The 13,847-nt window shown below is 43.8% G+C and overlaps 1 pseudogene across 1 annotated transcript; it reads right to left on the reverse strand.

Moving 5' to 3' along the window:
• Nucleotides 1–11,148: 11,148 nt before the first annotated feature.
• On the reverse strand, nt 11,149–12,744 carry LOC104997907 (annotated as a pseudogene). Its single transcript, XR_826375.1, has one exon. The product of XR_826375.1 is annotated as a 26S protease regulatory subunit 10B pseudogene (transcript).
• Between the last annotated feature and the right edge of the window lie 1,103 nt (nt 12,745–13,847).

A 13,847-nucleotide genomic window follows, 5' to 3' on the forward strand; every position in this document is an offset into this window, starting at 1 on the left:
GGCATGCAGTAAATGCTGAATAAAAATTTGTGGAATGGATTCAAATGGGCCTGTGGCCTTATGTTGAAGAAGGGAACAATTTGGCTTTCTCAGTGAATATAAACATATACTCCCCACCACAGGAATAGGAACAGTACAGGGATTTCCCCTGCCACCTGGTGGGATGCTTTAACCACAGTGGCACCTTCCTCTGAACATTTCTGGAAGGCTTAGCATTGTTCTGTCCTGGGTGGATGGTCCCTAACGTGGATCATTGGTGGAGGGTGGTGAGGCTAATGACAGAGGGTGGGGTGAATGGAGCAAAGAGCAGGGAAAGGGAGTATAAAGAGACCATTAAATTCCACATATAAGCCATAACAAATTATATTTGTCTTTCTCTAGCTTACTTACTTCACCTACTATGATAATCTCCAGGTCCATCCATGTTGCTGTAAATAGCATTATTTCCTTCTTTTTAATGGCTGAATAATATGCAGAGTACATCATGAGAAACGCTGGACTGGCAGAAACACAAACTGGAATCAAGATTGACGGGAGAAATATCAAGAACCTCAGATATGCAGATGACACCACCCTTATGGCAGAAAGTGAAGAGGAACTCAAAAGCCTCTTGATGAAAGTGAAAGAGGAGAGTGAAAAAGTTGACTTAAAGCTCAACATTCAGAAAACGAAGATCATGGCATCCGGTCCCATCACTTCATGGGAAATAGATGGGTAAACAGTGGAAACAGTGTCAGACTTTATTTCTGGGGGCTCCAAAATCACTGCATATGGTGACTGCAGCCATGAAATTAAGAGACGCTTACTCCTTGGAAGGGAAGTTATAACCAACCTAGGTAGCATATTCAAAAGCAGAGACATTCCTTTGCCAACAAAGGTCCGTCTAGTCAAGGCTATGGGTTTTCCAGTGGTCATGTATGGATGTGAGAGTTGAACTGTGGAGCTTTTGAACTGTGGTGTTGGAGAAGACTCTTGAGAGTCCCTTGGACTGCAAGGAGATCCAACCAGTCCATTCTGAAGGAGGTCAGCCCTGGGATTTCTTTGGAGGGAATGATGCTGAAGCTGAAACTCCAGTACTTTGGCCACCTCATGTGAAGAGCTGACTCATTGGAAAAGACTCTGATACTAGGAGGGATTGGGGGCAGGAGGAGAAGGGGACAACAGAGGATGAGATGGCTGGATGGCATCACTGACTTGATGGACGTGAGTCTGAGTGAACTCCGGGAGTTGGTGATGGACAGGGAGGCCTGGCGTGCTGCGATTCATGGGGTCGCAAAAAGTCAGACACGACTGAGCGACTGAACTGAACTGAACTGAATATTCCATTATATATATATATATACACCACATTTTCTTTATCCATTCCTCTGTCAATGGACATTTAGGTTGCCTCCATGTCTTGACTATTGTAAACAGTGCTGTAATGAACATTGATTGTTTTTTATGTATTATTTGTGTGAAAAGTGTTACAAACCTATTACAGTATAGTACTACATAGCAGATTGTGTTAGCTAGGAACCCAAGCTAACTTCGTTGGATTTATGAACAAACTGGACTCACGAATGTGCTCTTTATACTCCTTTTCCCTGCTCTTTGCTCCATTCACACCCACCCTGTCATTAGCCTCACCACCCTCCACCAATGATCCACTTTAAGGACCATCCACTCAGGACAGAACAATGCTAAGCCTTCCAGAAATGTTCAGAGGAAGGTGCCACTGTGGTTAGAGCATCCCACCAGGTGGCAGGGGAAATCCCAGTCCTCTTCTGTAATAGGTTTGTAACACTTTTCACACAAATAATACATAAAAAACAACCAAATACAGAAAATAAAGAAAACATTCTAAACTTAGAAAACAGTACCTTGAAAAGTACAGCCGTACAGTCCAACAACTGGTATACCAGGACACGTTCACATCTGTGAAAGTTTGCAACTTGAACATTTGTATGTACGGGACTTGATGTTGAAGCTGAAGCTCCAATACTTTGGCCACCTAATGTGAAGAGCTGATTCGTTGGAAAGAATCCTGATGCTGGGGAAAATTGAGGGCAAGAGAAGAGGGTGACAGAGGATGAGATGGTTAGATAGCATCACCAACTCAAAGGACATAAGTTTGAGCAAAGTCTAGGAAATAGTGAAGAACAGGGAAGCCTGGCAGCATGCTGCAGTCTATGGGAGCACAAAGAGTCGGACACAACTTAGCAACTGAACAACATGTAGGGGACTTCTTGTCCTTCAGGAAGGTATACGGCCCTTGGCCCCTAGAGGGCACCCTGGAGGCACTTCCGGGCAGCCGGTCCTGCACTCAGGTCAGCAGAGCCTGATGGGAAAGTTGCTGAGGTGGAGGCCATCTGGTTATGAAGCAGCCTGGGTTGGGGTGTGGGGGAGAGCTCCTCAGGGTGGTTTCTGCAGTGGTGAGGTGGGTTGATTAGTCATGTGGTTGGTAGAACATGCAGCAACACAGCTACGTATAGTAGCCATTAGTTGTTCATTTTTTTAATTGCCGGCATTCGTTTCCCCTTTATTGGAGATAGCACCCCAGCTTTTGTTTGTGGAGTTAAGCCTCTCTCCTGTGTGCACTCTGTGTGGGACAGTGAATCAGGGGACTCTCCCACGCCAAGAGGTGGGAGCACAATGCAGGCCAGGCAACTCAGACTCTCCTGAGACTTTGAGTCTGTGTTTTTTTTTTTTTTGGCTGAGCCACATGGCTTGTGGGATCCTAGAGTACAAAGTCTTAACCACTTGACTGGTAGGGAATTCCCATGAGACTGTGATTCTTGAAGAGAACAAGGCATCATCAGCAATGAACACTTGGAGCATACCCATCAGTGACTCTCAGGTGCAACACTAGACCAGTTTCTGTTGGTTCCTGTCCCATTTCAAGGCTGGGTACCCAGTCTCCTGTCTACCCTGTGAGCGACCTGTGTTTCAACAAGCTTCTCCTTTTGTCTGATTCACTGAAGTTGATTTTTCTTGCTTACAACCAAGGAACTGTGACCCACCATCAGCTGGTTCATAACTTGCATTTGGCTGACTACAGATGGTGGGCAATAGTGTAGAGGCTTGGATAGGAGTTGCCAAAAGAAGAGGTAGTGGGAATGCCTGAAATGTGGTCCATCAGGGTCCTTGGAGGATAAATAGGTCAAAACTAGTTGGTGGGGGTAGGGGGAGTATTAAGTGACTGTCTTGCTGACTGTATCTCTTATCACTGGGAATGAGCCAGCCAAGGGTATACAAGCACAGAAGGTCAGAGATGGAGCCCAGAGAACACATACTCCAGGGACAGTTGGGATTCGGAAATATGCAATGACCCTCAGATGTCCCCAGGCACAGAAGCCAGAAATGATGTCACAAGATGGGATGTCATCAAGCAAACGTCGCTTTCTGAAAAGGATATCTGCCTCCTACTGCTACCAGATTCAGAGAAAAACAGGCATAAGATGGCCCCGTCCTCTGATGGAGAAGTCATTCATTCTCAGCAGTGAGAGGCTGGTCAAGATAAACTGGGACTCTGCAGAGGTGGTAGGTACATGGCAGCACTGGAGCAGGAGTCTGTAGGGGAATGAGAATTCGGAGTCCTCGAGGAGATGGATCCTGGTTTACAGGGAGCTGGGGTGGGGGGTAACGACACTAAGTTGGACATGTTTGTCATAAGCAGCGGGGTAGGGAAGAGCTTAGGAGTCACATGCCCTCCTCAGAGCATATATGTTGGCAGGTCTATCTCCGCACAGGTGGCCCTGGGTCGTGTTGGAAGCCTGCTCTGTCAGACCAAGGCTTGCTCCATAAAGTCTCCTTGTGCTCTGAGTCCATAAGTGCTCTGACCTGAAGGCAGAACCCAGTGCTTCCCTTGCCTCCTCCCTGCCCTCAGAATGCCAGCAGGCTGTGGAACCCTTTCCTGGGCCTGGGGCCTGGTGACAGGAGTCAGGGACCAGGCCACTGGCATCGGGCCCATCCTCGCCTCGGTAGTCCTGAGGGTGGGGGTGTTGGGGGCTGTGCAGCACGGCCCTGAGAGGGTGTGCGTCAGGAATCTTGGTTGCAAGCAACAGAAACCAGCAGGTTAGAGTGGAAGACAAGTATACTGAGAAGATACTGGGCAGCTCAGAGAAGGGCTAGGACTAGAAAATCCGACCTGGAGGAGACAGGGATAAAGAATACAGGGCAGTGCTGCTTGTACTGCCCACACTGGACGGTGGACACCACAGCCACCACGCCGAGACTCGTGACACGGAGGGTGACTGTGACTGTCATCCTGTCACAGCTGGGAAGGGTCCTTTGTTTCTTTGTTTCATTAACTCTCAGGTCTGACTCTAGGGCAGTGCTTCTGATTAGGCTGAGTCTAAAAAATAAAACGAGAGAAAGATATCTGCTAGAACTCTTCTCTACCTCGACTTAATCTCCCTCTTTGACTTCTATCATCTGAATTCTTCCCACACATTTTACTTATTATTTTATTTGTTTATTTTTTGGCTGCACCGCTCGGCATGTGGCATCTTAATTCCCCAACCAGGGATTGAACCTGCACCCCCTGCGGCTCCCACACACACTTTATAAAGAAGAAATCTGAACTGTCACCATAGTGGAAGCTGTGGTGCCCACCCAGATCCCCAGCACCTGCTGGGTGCTGGCGGCTAACACGTACATCATGGCTGCGCCTTTTCCTCCCCTTCTTAGGATAACTGCCCTTGACTGACAAGAGCTGCCTGCTGGGAAGTTACTAACTCTTTTCCCTAGGAGGAGCAGGCAGCTCCAGCCACTGACTGACTGACAATGGGAATACAAACTGCCCCCTGTGCCTCAGAATAGGTTACATTCCAGACTCCCCTTCAGCCTTTACCTGAGACCACAACCTTCACCTGAGTTAGTACTTACCTGACACCCACCCTTACTTGGAGCTCCCATTCCCCTTACCTGTTTTGCCTCCTTTTCTCACTTGCCGGTTTTTCTTAAAAACAACCTCTCAATAAATTACAAGCACCCACTACCTTGCCTCAGGCTCTACTTCCCCAGTGCCACCTGCAATATCATTTCTCTCCAAGCCCTGCAGTCTAAGATGTCTTCCCTTCTGCTTCCCGGGCAGACAAGTTATAGTGATGAGGGGCAGGTAGGAGAGAGAAGTCAGGCTCTCCAGCCAGAGAGACAGGTCCTAACCCAGTAATCACGCCCGTAGCTGTAGGATAGTGATTGAGACAAATTTTGTGAAAGGAAAGCTTATGAGAGGATCCGACCCAGTCAAGAGGTCGGGAAGACTTCCCTGAGGAAGTGAAGAAATTCTCCGTTGGCGCTATCAGCTTGGCCTGAGAGCTCTGTGAGGTGGAGTTGAGTAAAAGTGTAAAGAGGGTAAACAGAGCCTTCATACACAAAGGCCCCGAAGCAGGAGGGGATATGGGATGAAACAAGGCCGTTGAGATTGGAGCAGAGAAAGGTGGTGGCACTGAGGCTGTGGGGACACAGCGGGCAGAGGGGGCTGACTCAGCTTTTTAGGGAATCTGGTCTTCATCTTAAAACAAAACAAGTGTCGGAGGGTATTCCGCTCCTGGGAGAGGGGTAAAGGGACATGATCCGTCTGTGGCTGGGAAGATTTCTCTGGCTGCAACACAGAGAAAGGGTAGGAAAAGGGGGGCTGGGTGAGTTGGTGAGGGGCTCCAGAGAAGAGCGAGGAGAGCTCGTGGGGTACAGGGCTGGCAGTGGGGAGGGGCCACAGATCTGGAAGATCTTTAGGAGTGATGTTAGCAAGATTTGGTGATGGGTTTTACGGGGCGGAGGCAGGAGTGGGAGTTGTCAAGGATGACATCTGAGTTTCTGGTTTTAGTATCCGGAGGGATTGTAGGAAAAGCTGAGAGAGCCGAGGGCAGGCAGCCACAGACCTCTGCGTTCCTCTGGAGCAAAGGAAAGAGAAAAGAAACCAAATGCAGATGCCTTTCATCTGCCTCCCCTGCCCCCAATAGGGTCACCTACACACTGTCACTCAGGCAAGGTGGCTGGCTGTCCAATGGGGTTTTGCATACTGGGGAAGTATCCCAACCAGTGGTCTCAGATGACAAAGGGTGTCCTTCCACTCCTTATTTTTAAAAAGAATGTAAATATGTGTATAACCGAGTCAGTTTGTTGTACAGCAGAGACTGGCACAGCATTGTAAATCAACTGTACTTCAGTAAAATTAAAAGGGTAGGAATAAAAGGAATAGACATTTGCTCAGTCAGTCCATCGTTATCTTGAACAAACTCCTACTACATTTATGGTAAAGATAATGCAATTATTTTTAAAAAAACAGCCTTTCAAATTTTTATGGACCTTTAAAAATAATAAATACATTCACCACGGCATATTCAAAAGTTACAAAAATTAACAATCCCTGCTCTAAAGCTTTCTTGGTTTAGGGATTTTTGCCAGATAAAAAACAAATACCTTCAGGATAGTGAGTGCTCTAGAATGTCCTGTCACTTCTAGTTTGGAGTCTGTTCAGATCGTTTTATGAAAATGAGTCCCTGTGAGAGGAAATGGGAGACTGTGAGAGCACTGGTCACCTGAGAAAGATCAGGAGGCACCGGATTGGGAAAGGAGGCTGGAGAGTGGAGGACCAAGGACATCTCAGCTTTCCCAGTGACAAGCTGTTGGAATCTCAGTCAGTCAGGGCCAGAGTCAGGTGTCTGATCCTTTGTGGCATCTCTATGGCCCAGGTCATACAGCACCTGTTCTAGTGCATTGCAGAAGTTGGTGGGCCCCTTTTCTCCTTCAAATCTCTTTTCCCACCTGCGACCCCATTCATTAACTCAACAAGTACATATGGAGTTAAAACGTGTACCAGAAAATATACAAAGCGTAAGCAAGGACTCTGCATGCATGGAAGTTACATTCTCTTCTGGAATGGATGTGAAGATAGACAATAAACAAGTAAATAAACAAAACCAAGATCATTACATATCTTGTTGAGTGTGGCAAAGAAATAAACAGGAAATGGGAGAAAGTGCTCAGGAGTATTTTAGATAGAGTCACCAGGGAAGTCGGCTCTGACTGGGTAACATTTGAGCTCTACTCAATGATGAAGATGAAGTCATAGGTGAGAAGGGTCTAGCCTAATTAAATAATGAAAAGGAAGTCATAGATGAAAAGAGCTTAACCTCATTAAATTTCAGGGGGAGACCATTTCAAGCAAAGGAGAAAAATACTCAAAGCCCAGGAGATAGGAAAGAGCTTTCTGATAAAAATTAGGCTGGTGCAGCTGAAGAACATGGATTGAGGAGGAGAGTTGTGTGAGATGAAATTGGTAAATTAGGTGAAGCAGATCACTTAGGACTTTAGATGATCAGGGCTTAGTCGGGAAAGAGAGAAATCAAACCAGTTATTTTAAAAGAGAGAATTCTATGTAAACAATTGTTAACTAGGTAAGAGAGAATTCTATGTAAACAATTGTTAACTAGGTAACTGAAAAGGCTAAAAGCAGAGAGTAAGGTATCATGAAGCTACAGGTTCAGGAAGCAGCTAATGTCCCTAGAGGTGAAGGAACAAAGGGAAAGCATGCTTTTGTTAGAACTCACAAACTTGGAGGAGGGGCCCCTCAGAGCTGAATTTCTGGACCTTAGAGAAGGGAGTGTGGCTGAGCTTCTGTTAATGTTTCTAAGTTCAGAGGAGGGGGCCTCTCAAGCCCGGACCCAGAACTCAGAGAAGAAGGAGGCACTAGCCAACTAGTGATGCTGTTTCTGTGGGTCATGATAAGGCTGGTTCTGTGTGCATCAGAAAAACTGAAGACTAGACTTGACTATTACTAAGAAGAAGGCAGTCACTGACGGAATGAAGAAAGGGTGATGTGCTCAGAAAAAGGAAGCAGACGGGAGGCAGTGAGGAATAGCTTCCTTCTTCCTCCTCTGAATTTACAGTCTCATTCTACCACCCTATTGGCAAGGTACTAAAAAAGAAAAAAGCTGTCAAAAACAAAAATAGAATTTTTAGACTCTCAGATCCAGAAAAACAAATTTAGAATAAAAGGATGAGTTTAGACCTGAAAGGCAATAGACGAATAATCGATACAGACCATGTGTGCCACAAAAATAGGAATTTGGGTTTTAAGAGCAGTGGGAAGACACTGGTTGGTTTTAAGTGCGAGTCGGTGTGATGAGATTTTTCCTTTGAGAATATCTCTCAGGCTACTGTGTAGAAAACAGAGCAGAGACGAGCAGGGTCAGAATCAAGACCAGTTAAGAAGCTCTAGCAGTTTCTATATTATGCATTCAATTTTCTTAATAATTACAGAGTATTTAAATGATTTTTATTGGGTGAAATGTGTTTTTGGGGAAACTGTTCAATATTTATCTAAGTTGTCAAAATTTCTCCAGGCAAGAATACTGGAGTGGGTAGCCATTCCCTTCTCCAGGGGCTCTTCCCCACCCAGGGATTGAACCCAGGTCTCCTGCATTGGCAGGCAGATTCTTTACCATCTCAGCCTCCAGGCAAAATAGTAGATGCTTGCTTTGTGGGATATTTTCATTATAAAACTACACGTGTTAAATAGGTTTTTTGAGATTCAACTAACAAATATTCACAGAATAAACTCAGATATTCAGGCCCTATTATCATGCCCATGAAAATAAAGATGGGAACTTTCCTAATAGCCTGACTTAGGGTCAGCCAAAGAGCCACATTACTTTAATGTAGTTTTGAGGAAATTTCGGTGGGTGTATGCTCCATGGAATCCAATGACCCTAACTAAGCTATGATTATTTCTTATAACACTACTTGGCTTAGAAGATAGAGCACAATACTAGCCCATGAGTCACTGTGAAGGGGCAAAGGCATATATCAATTTGAAAGTCTGGCTTAAATGAAAGAACAATTTTAGATTAAGTAGGAAAATGAGTTGACTACATATTCTTCAGACCATCATTCATAGATATTATTTTTGTAACCAAACTTTTGATGTGTTTTGTTTGCCAGTTTCTGTGGTGTGAATACTCAAACCATGATCAGCTTCAAGCTCTCAACGTGACGTCACCCAACCTGGAGTTCCGAAGGGATGAGAGAATGAGCTGTTGTGTGAGCCGATTCCAACACACACTGGATGTATCTGTAAATATTTCATAGTTTTGGTGCCGTTTTAAATTCATGACATTGTAAATGTTCTGTTGTTGAGTGATGGGATTTTCTTGTCTTCCTTTAAAGAGAGTTAAAGTCTGTTTTCTTGGGGCAGTTAAGTTACTTGCAGATCAGGCTGATCTTTTTGAATTACAGCTTTATTTTACAGCCTTTACTTTAGGCTTAGTTTAGCTCTTCTATTGATACTAAGGCATGACCCTTCTGAGGTCTTTACTCAGTACCCCAAGTGTTCAACAAGTACTTTCCACTCTGCACAGTAAGAACTCAGGTCTCTCAGTCTTGTATCAGTTTTGGTGATTGTTTAGCTTAGAGATTCCCATCAGCTGCTCTTCGCTAGGCCTTCAGGGTTTCATCCAGAATGTGCCCAGATTAGTAGTTACACAAAATTTCAAGGGAGTCCCCATGCAGATATTTGAAGCACTTCATTATTTTTTTAATTTTTAATATTTTATATTGGGCTGTAGTTGATTTATAATGTGTTAGTTTCAGGTTTACAGCAAAGTGATTCAGTTATACAAATACATATGTCTATTCTTTTTCAAATTCTTTTCCCACTTAGGTTCTTATAGAATATTGAGCAGAGTTCCCTGTAATATATAGTAAGTCCTTGTTGATTATCTATTTTAAATATAGTAGTGTGTATATTCCAAATTCCCAGTTTATCCCTCCCGCTACCTTTCCCCTTTGATAACCGTAAGTTTCCTTTCTATGTCTGTGAGTCTGTTTCTGTTCTGTAAATAAGTTCCTTTGTATCATTTTTTTTAATATTCCACATATAAGCAATATCATATGATGTTTGTGAAACACTTTCTTTATATGGTGTCTCTTTAATACTCCCCCCCCACCACCACACCCCCTTCAGCCTCCAACAACTCCAGTCTTTGTCTCTTTAATTCAATAAGATCTCATGGGTTTTGACTGGGTTCCCAACCCCTGAGCAGAAGTTTAATAGCTAGAGTGATTGTGGGGCTCACTTATTTGTTTCCCTCATCTCTGAGGGCACATTCTTCACTCCCTATTGTCCCAATATCTGAATACAGTTGTTTCATTGATTTTGTCCCATTTTCTAGTTGTTTATACTGGAAGGGCAAGTTCCATTTCAATTACTCCTTTACAGTCAGAACAGAAGTTATTGGTTTGTTTTTTAATCTGAGTCAATACATGCTTAATGGAAAATGTTTGTGTTAAAAGGGCTGCTTTGTGTACTAAGGGCTCTGAGAGCAATAGAAACCAATTTAGGGGAAAACCAATGTGCATATTCTAGGTGGAGAGAGAGAGCTGGGGAGGCTTTTAGGAGAAGAAACTCAGAAGTTCAGATGTTTCAAATCCAAACCAGAACTCCTAATCTTTGCCCCAGACCTGCTCCTCCAAGTATGCCCTATCTCAGTTAATGGCAACTTCATCCTTAGAGTTGATCAGACTAAAAACTTTGATGACATCCTTGTGACCTTTCTTTCTCTCTTATCCCACATCCAATCCGTCAGCAAACTCAATCAGACCTATCTTTAAGCTAGCTGTAGAATTCAACCCTGTTTCATGGCTTCCACTGTCCCCACCCTGGCTCAAGCCATTAGCAGTTCTTGCTTGGATTTCTGTAGCAACCACCTAACAAATCTCCTGCTTCCACCCTTGTCTTCCTACAACCTATTCTCAATTCAGCAGCCAGAGAGATACTTCCATTGTGTAACTTCCCGATTCAAACCCTCCAATAAGCTCCTCATCTCCCTTAGAATGCCATGGGGACTTCCCTGGCAATTCGAGTGTTAAGAATCTGCTGGGCAATATAGGGGATGTGGGTTCGATTCCTGGTTGGGGAACTAAGATCCCATAAGCCGAGGAGCAGCTAAGCCCGCAAGCTGCAATTACTGAGCCTATGCACCACAACTAAAGGATCCATGTGCTGCAAAGAAAGATCCTGCATGACGCAAGGAAGATTCTGCATGACGCAAGGAAGATTCTGCATGCCACAACTAAGACCCGACACAGCCAAATAAATATTTTTAGAAAGCTCTGCAGTGGTTTACAAGGTCTCCCCTTACCTTTCTCCCTTTGACCTTTTTTTTTTTTTTTTAGGAGAACTAAATTAAACAGATTTTATTAAACATTTTAGGATGAGGAAAACAAGTGATATAAAATAAGTCATAAGAAATGCTCCCTGGTACTACTATGTCAAACCATTTTCAAGGTTTTACAAAATACTCACACAGCAAATACAAAAAGCTTCAACATACTCTTCTGACTTCTGCTGCAATAAATGCAACATTAACAAACATACAAATTTCCTCTGTACTTCTTAAAAGCAGAATTACTGAATTACTAATTTTTACAATGTTATTCATACACATTTTTATTCATATGCTATTAATGAGATCATTGCCAATCCATTATTTTCCTTAACTTTTTTAAAATTAAGCCAATAGATGTCATGCAGCCATCAAAAACCTTACAGTAAATTAAACAGGTTTGTAGTCCAATTTAGACTCTAGCTTCTTAGAATCAGCCACTTTCCTGACTGCTTTCATGAAGTCTTCCTGTACTACAAAATCATGATTGGCACGAACTGCAAACATACCTGCTTCAGTACAAACATTTCTTAGGTCTGCTCCATTAAAGCCATCTGAAAGCTTCACAATTGCTTCATAATCTATTTCACCATGCTTTGTAATGGGACCTGCATGGATTTTCAATATATCTAACCTTGCTTGTTCGTTTGGTAAATCAATATGTATTTTTCTATCTAATCTGCCTGGACGAAGCAAAGCAGGATCCAGTGTATCTGGTCTGTTAGTAGCCATGATCATTTTAACTCTATGCAGAGTATCAAATCCATCCATTTGATTCAGTAGCTCCATTAAAGTTCTCTGAATCTATCAGCTGAAGTACCCTCAGAAAACCGGCGACCACCAATAGCATCTATTTCATCCATAAAAACGATGCATGGCTGATGGTCCCTGGCATAATTAAACATTTCTCTGATCAAACGAGCACTTTCACCAATGTACTTGTCTACTATAGAACTAGATACAACCTTTAAGAAATTGCAATCCAGCTGGCTAGCCACAGCTCGTGCCAAGAGTGTTTTTCCTGTACCTGGTGGTCCATATAACAAACAGCCTTTTGGAGGTATTATTCCTACACGCTGGAATAATTCTGGGTTTGTAAGAGGTAATTCTATTACCTCTCTTAATTCCCGAATCTGTTCTGATAGCCCTCCAATCTCAGAATAAGAAACATTCCCAGGGTCCTCATGAGACATGTTGTAAACCAATGGATCCACTTCTCTTGGCAAATATCTCATGATAGTGTAGTCATATCCAAAGCAACTCTTGTTCCTGGCTTCAGCTTACTTTTGTCAAGCTGTCGACGACAACCCACAACATATCTCGGTCCATTTGTAGCTTTAACAATGAATTTTTCTTCAGTTAACTGCTTAAGTACTTCACCCACAATCTGCCCAACACTTTGTAGAGCCTTCAGATCATTTTCAGACTTTTCATACTGCTTGGTAAGTTCTTTTAATTGCTCCCTTAACTCCTTGAGACGGCCGTCAATCTCTTTGTTCTCCAGCAGTTTCTTGCGGTAGTCCTGAAGCGCCTTATCTCTAGGGTCCGCCATGATGAGAAGCCGTCGCTCATAGGGGATGCCGGGAAAGGCCATGGCCGCCCGGGCGGGGGAAGGGGCGGGGCCTCCCTTTGACCTTTTTATTCTTCTCCGCCCTGCTCACTCTCCTCAGACCACACTGGTCTCTTTCCAGTTCCCATTTTCGAGGGCTGCGTTGACCTCAGGATCTTTGCTCTTCCTCCTCACTTTTCCCTTAATGCTTTTCCCCCAAATACTCACATGGCTTGCTCCTTCATTTCCTTAAGTCTCTGCTCAAATGTCCCTTCTCAGTGAGGCCTTCCCTGACCACTCCATTTAAAATTGCAGTGACCTGACCTCCACACCTGCTCTGGCATCCCCACCACATCCTTCTTCCCTGCTTAATATTTTTCATAGCACTTACCCCTCCTAGTCTGTAATATAATTTATTTATTTATTTTGTTCATTGTCTGTCCTCTCCCACTACCACCATCACCACCACTATAACGGTAAATTCTGTAAGTCAGGAAGTTTTATCTGTATTAGTCATTGATGCTCAGCACCTAAAAGAGTATCAGGCACAGTCAGCCTCGGTAAGCATTTCGTGAATAGATGAACGCCAAGGTAATGGTAGGGGAGGTAAATCAGTGAAGGATCATTTCAGGATGCGGGGATGGCACAAAACAGCAATGAAAGGTTAAAGAGTGAGACGATCAGGCAACTGAAATGAGATGTATATAGCTGGAATGAAGGGCCTGTGGAAATATAGCCAAGAGGCAGGGGATGGTTTGCCATGCTAAGATCTTTGAACTGCAGCCTAAAGCAACAAGGTGTCTAGTTGAAAGATTTTTAAGCTCAGTGGAGAGAGCTGTGAAACCTGATCATGTCAGTAGTTTAGAAAGATTGCTCTGCCAGAGATATCAGTTTAGAAGTGGTGAGGCCAGACTCAAGGAGACCAGTTGTTTCCAATTGCAGCAGATCTGATGACAAATGATGAGGACTCTAAATCAATGGCCAGAGGTATTAACACAGAAAGGGAGTGAATTCGAAGGATAATTAGGAAGTTGAATCTTCAGGACTCTGTAAACAAATCAGTTGTGAGTTGTGAGACAGAGCAAGAATTCAGGATGACAACCAGATTTCTAGCTTGGGTAATTTGAGAGGTGATGGTGCCATTCACT

The sequence above is a fragment of the Bison bison genome, unplaced genomic scaffold (genome assembly GCF_000754665.1).
Source record: "Bison bison bison isolate TAMUID 2011002044 unplaced genomic scaffold, Bison_UMD1.0 scf7180017864317, whole genome shotgun sequence".
Classification (NCBI taxonomy): Eukaryota; Metazoa; Chordata; class Mammalia; order Artiodactyla; family Bovidae; genus Bison; species Bison bison.